Source organism: Phasianus colchicus, chromosome 1 (genome assembly GCF_987193195.1).
Source record: "Phasianus colchicus chromosome 1, bPhaCol1.hap1.1, whole genome shotgun sequence".
In the NCBI taxonomy this organism is placed as follows: domain Eukaryota; kingdom Metazoa; phylum Chordata; class Aves; order Galliformes; family Phasianidae; genus Phasianus; species Phasianus colchicus.
The window spans coordinates 118,736,378-118,742,377 of NC_143436.1; positions in this window are offsets into that span (position 1 = coordinate 118,736,378).

Genomic DNA, 6,000 nt, shown 5'->3' on the forward strand with positions numbered 1-6,000 from the left:
ATTACTATATATGTATTAAATTCGTTACTGTATTTGTGTATGTAATTTGCACATGCTGCATTTGAATTTAATTTGTAGTCAGCTGTCACAACAGAATAGAAGAAGGAATAAGATTATTAGTGGATGAAGTAGAATGTAGCCAGGCAAAGCAAAGAATAATCAGATAAGATAAAATCTTCAAAATCATTCCCTGACTGAACAAAGCCAGAGACAGAACTCAGTAAGTTTGAATTGTGTCATAATAGGAGAGCAGATAATCACTTAGGTAATCAGAAGCTAAAAAATTCTGCTTCCAGAAGTTGAAGTCACCACACTGATTATTTTGTCTGAAGAGGAATACAAAACTAGCAAAATACAATAAAATAGAATTATAACAACGGTGTCAATATGAAACTACATATTGGATATTAAGACTAAGTCAGTATATCATAGAATCATAGAATGGCTTGGGTTGGAAGGGACCTCATCAAGCTCCAACCCTCCTGCCACATGCACGGCCACCAGCCTCCATATCTAATACTAGACCAGGCTGCCCAGGGCATCATCGAACCTGTCCTTGAACACCTCCAGGGATGGGGCATCCACAACCTTTCTGGGCAGCCTCCTGTTCCAGCACCTCACCACTCTATTGTCTCTTATCAGTATCAATGGGAGAAGGTTAGATCCCAGTTTAGCATGAAAGAGGTCTAAAGATATGCTTATATACTACAGTAAAACTAAATAAATAAATATGGTATTTGGCAACAAGTTATATGCAGCTGTATTTGCATAGGTGATACATACTTACAAGTGTCATTCTCGATAGTTTACACATGGCTGGGACTTCCTTCTTTTCTGCATTTTTCCTTCTTACTGGGATAATGATATTTCTATGCGATGACTTTTTTCCTGTTTAGCTAATTCATAGATATTCATAGTATTTTGGTGTATCATATGAACTCTGAAGTTGTGAAAAGAAGAAAATGAAGACAATGCAGATTTCTGAAAATGGCAATAATCAGGAGCAGCTTGGCAATCACACTGGCCAGCTTTCTCAGCACTTGCGGATGTACCTCTAGAGGCTCAAAGACTGGATATGTCCAGTTTGTTTGCATGTCCCCTTGATTCTCCTCCACCAGGACCTTAATACAGAAGATTTCTGAACAGGTTATCTGTTTCCCTCAGCTAGGATTACAACAGAAGACTTACTCTGTGTACAAACACTACCTCATGACATCTTCCTCCATAAGAAATAGTTTTAGAAAGTTACAGATTCACATAAATTGTATTTACAGGCCACAGCACAGAGTTGAGAAGGAAGATACATCACAAAAATCACAATGAAGTGAGAAAGAGCAAAAATGATAATTAATTTATTTAGGTTCCATCAGTTACTTTTATTAATTTCTTATCTAACAAAAATTTTTACTATTTTTTCTTACAGCATTTCTTTATACAAAATACTTTTTCATAATACTCAGCTCTGCTGTAGCAGTTGTAATTTGATGACTTCAGAGTACTTTGTAAATATTGATTTTTGAGACTGAAGGTACTGAATAAAACTCTATAATATTAAAATTAAGTATATATAGTATGCAGTGCTATACCTATGCATACTTACATATGGATATTTTGAGATATGCAAATATATACATATACATACTAATATGTAAGTTTATCTGTATCTATATCTAAATACTCAAAGACAACACCCAGGAGTATTTTTATTGTTATCACTGTCTAATTTTCCAGTGAATACAAGCATTTACACAGAATCACTGTGATGTGTTCTTTTGTGAGTTTTTCCACTTCGCTGTCCAATTTCAAATTCTCCAGGGATAGGAATGTAGTTAGCTACCAGAGTTTCCTCTACCCTTGGTACCGGAGCAACTTTCTGTCAAACATTCATCAACCACAAACACATTCTTTTCTGGCTCTGTCAGAAAAACTCTCCTGGCAGCTGCTCAGCATGTTCCAAGCTGGTTGCTAATACCTCCTCCAATCAGCTGTCTTGACTATTTATATAAATGTTTTATGAATTTATTTCAGTCAAAAGAAGCCAGATTAGCTTAAGACATTAAAACAAGAACTCCTTGCAAACCTGCCTCTTTTGATCTGAAATATTCTCATCTCTGCCAACAAACCTGAAGGCCCAGCAACATCTTTGGTGGGCACAAATAGAGGGGCAGAAGATATGTCTGTAACCTTGCATTAGAGGATAGGTATCTCCTCCACATGCTCTTTCTGTTCTGACACATCTGCTCTAAGTAATTTATCTCAGGCTACCTTTTAGAGTTCTATTAAGTCCCAACTTCCCCTGCTTCCAGATTTACTTCTTTAAATTAAATTCTTTCCACTGCTTCTACATTCTAATATTTCTTTTTTCCTGCTATCTCCCCTGTGCCCCTAACCTCTGAGTAACTTCTGTCTGCTCACAGTTGTCCCACTTATGACTCATCTTGTTACTGCTCTGTATCACTAATCACTGTGACTCTCAAAGGCTCTGACACTTCCAGCACACCCTGCTGTACAGCAAGACAGTGCTTTAATGCCAGATTCTCAGTTTTCATTGTGTAATAATATATTTTGGCTAGCAGTGAAAGCAGTAAGTCATACTGAAACTACACTGTCCCTTGGAGTAGATTCATTTCTCAGACAGAAATTAAAAAGATGAGAATTAAATATTTATTTCTAATGTTCATTTGGGTATTATATGTTTCCCCAGTAAGTTCAGATTAATATACTTTGCTTTTCAGGATAAATTAAATTTACAGATTAGATAAGAATTCAGAAATGGTCTGTCTTGTACAACAGGCTAGAATCCATTAATGCTAATGTGGACTCCATTAAACCTGCTTATGAAAAATCAACAAAACAGCAAAGAAATAGTTTCTGGAATATGTTCATCACGGTGACACTACACAAAAAATTTGAATATAAAATTTCGTGTCTCAGTCCAGCAAAAGTATACATGTGCAATTCTGTCTAAACACAATGTAAAAAAGTGTTAAAATACATATCTGTGTGCCTAGATATGTGTATATTCATGAAGACCTACATATATATATGTACATAATAAAAAAATCAACAATGATCATTTTTGTATCTCTGAACAATCTCAAAAGTTTGCATCTGCTTAACTTATCCCTACCTCTACTTGATTTGCTCACCTTTTCTGCCTCTTGCTGTCTTCTCATTCTGTGTATCTCCTCTCTCCTACCATGTAAAGTTGTCCATGAGACAAAGCGTATATATTTGCAATATAGATGCCTGGGAACATGTGTAGTATGGACTTGAAAATGTCCTTTATCCCTGCAGCCATATTCACAAGGAACACAGTTGTCTTATTGTTATTAAATACACAAACAAATTATGGCAGTAGGTATTCAAATCAGTTTGACTTCAGTTTGGAATTTCTGCCTGTGGCTGAGCTGTATGTTCCTGGAGCATGATCATTTACAATTTTCACCATCAACTGCCTGAACTGAGAGTCACAACAGTGAAAACTATTGAAGCAATAAGTGCGCTAGAACTATGAGTCAGGATGAGGTAAGCAGATGTACACTTTCAAATATGGCACTGTATCAATATGCCTACTCTGATAATCTGTGTATGCATGGAGTCTAAATGCACTTGCATGGAGTCTAAAAATGTCAGGAATTGAAGAATGGTATTACTACCAGCCTTAGGAGCTTAAGCTGAAACAGGTTATTCTATCATGTTGCATTATCCTTTCTAATTGAGGATTGCTTCTGACATATGTATTTTTTACTCTTACCATTTTACATTTCCCTTTTTAATAGTGAGTTTACTGATTTTTTTCTTTTTGTCGGTAAGCTGCAGGTATATCTGTTTGGTGGTGATAAGTATGCCTTTGAGAAACTCACCTGTTTTCTATGTTCTATTATTCCAGGATTTCAGAAAGCATTATTGGTCTGCTGCATTATGCATTTCCAGGTCATCTTGAGTAGCCAAATTTCATTTTTATAAATACATTTATAACCTCTCTGGATCATACATATACATTCTGTATCAAAAACCTGTGCAAAACACTTGGAACCTCTAGCTACAGAGCAGTGTAAGTGTGCATGTAATGATAGCTATAAAGAAGTATTGTATGAGATCTCTTAGGATTGCTTTAGCACTGTGGTCACCAGTCACAGTGAAAATTGTAACTAATGGAACAAAATTCCTTTACAACACATTTACTGTAAATTACTGTAATGTTATGCCTCATCTAAATGTACATAACTACAATATATGTTGGGAGTAGACAATCAGCTCCATGTATGCAAGGGGTAGCGTCATCTTTGGTACAAAGAAGGGAAAGAGCTTTGCAAGTACTTGTAAATGTAGTACATGCCATTGAAATAGTGTTAAGGCCAAGGCAAAGGCCAGCTTATTACTTGGAAAAATACACAGCAGACTGAAAATATTTTTTAACAATTAAGCAAATAAACATGCCACCGCATCCATCCTTCGTGTAAGATGATTATTTTTGGTCAAAGCCTCTCCAAGGAGCTTCATCCAGGTTGAGTCAGGCAAGAGTCCAGTAAGCATATCTGCATTTCTTCCCAATGGCTCTGCCTGGGGGACAATCAAATGAGAGGGATTGGGTATTCATCTAGTTTAATAACTTCTAATCTCTCTAGGGGAACAAAGTATAAGAGGAAAGGGATCAGCTAATTATAGTTAATTGTATTAGCCTAGAGAGAGTGATTAACATAATTAAGATAGCCTTGTGACTAGTAGCTCTATGGCAGAAATGTGCTCTTGAATGCAATAGGTGAAAATCAGATTTAAAGGAAGTATGGTATAAAAAAAAACTAACTAAAATCTTAAACTGATTTTTTTTTTTTCCCAAACATGTGCCAGTTAAAGTGCACAAGATTTCCTTAAACATCTAATGGCCATAAGTGAGGTACATTTTGCAGAAAGAAGAAAGGTTAATCTACTGGAAAGTGTACATTGTGTGAACAGTGTGAGAGAGGTAAGCATACGTGTGTTGCCTGGTAACAGAGCATTTGGCTGAGGAAACAGCTACTGGTGTACCAAGTGAAGACAAGGTAAACATCAACTAGACTATTGGTTTTCTTTGGTATCCTGCATTTTTTTTCCTCTCCTCTACCTCTGGATTGAATGTAACCTTATGCTGTGAAAGCCATATGTTTATCATGGTATAATTTCTGTCTCTGGCAAAATGTGAGGCTGCTTGTTCTCCATACATTTCCAGTGGTCTCTCATGCCAGCATGACAATAATATAGTGCAATTTTAAACTTAGAAATCCCAAAAAGGCACGTATATAAAAAAATGTACAAGCCTAATTTTTCTGTACTTTCAGGTCAGTAGTAGGCAGTAATCCTCATCTCCTACCTTTATGACACCTGGGAATGTAATAGCTATGTAAGAGAATTTGTAAAACTTAGTTAATATTTTTTTCACTTTTTTTCATTTTTCCAAAACAATGGAGGGCTTCCACATTCAGAGATAATAGAAAGAATACAAAATATTTGAGGAAAGTGTGCATATCTCTAGGAGTTTCTTGGATTCTATTCCCAGAGTTATGTATATGTTTTTGTTTTATATGTGTATTAATTTAAATGCTTATTTAAATCAGCTTTCCTCTTAGCTAGAATACAAAGCAGTACAAATTGCTCATAGAAGATCATTTAAGAAAAAAAAGAAAGGGGTAGTTTATGTATAGTACAAATAAAAATTTCCTGTGATTTTGATTATTTTTATTTCTTTAAATGAAGCTTTGTCATAGATAAGATGACTTCAATTTCCCTTCACCTAATTCTTCAGCTACCTCTCTTACTTTCTTTCCAGAAATAAATTGGCTCAATATAATTAATAATGTTTCTGCTTCTTTTCTGGTAAGTGAAAGTCAACAGAACAGAGTTGACCAATTAAACTTCCTATAAAGATGCTGACTTTCTCTGTTGTTAGCATTCCTCATTTCCAACAAAATAGTTCAGCCACCCCCAGAGTCTCCACTCTTCCACCACCTTGAAGTACAG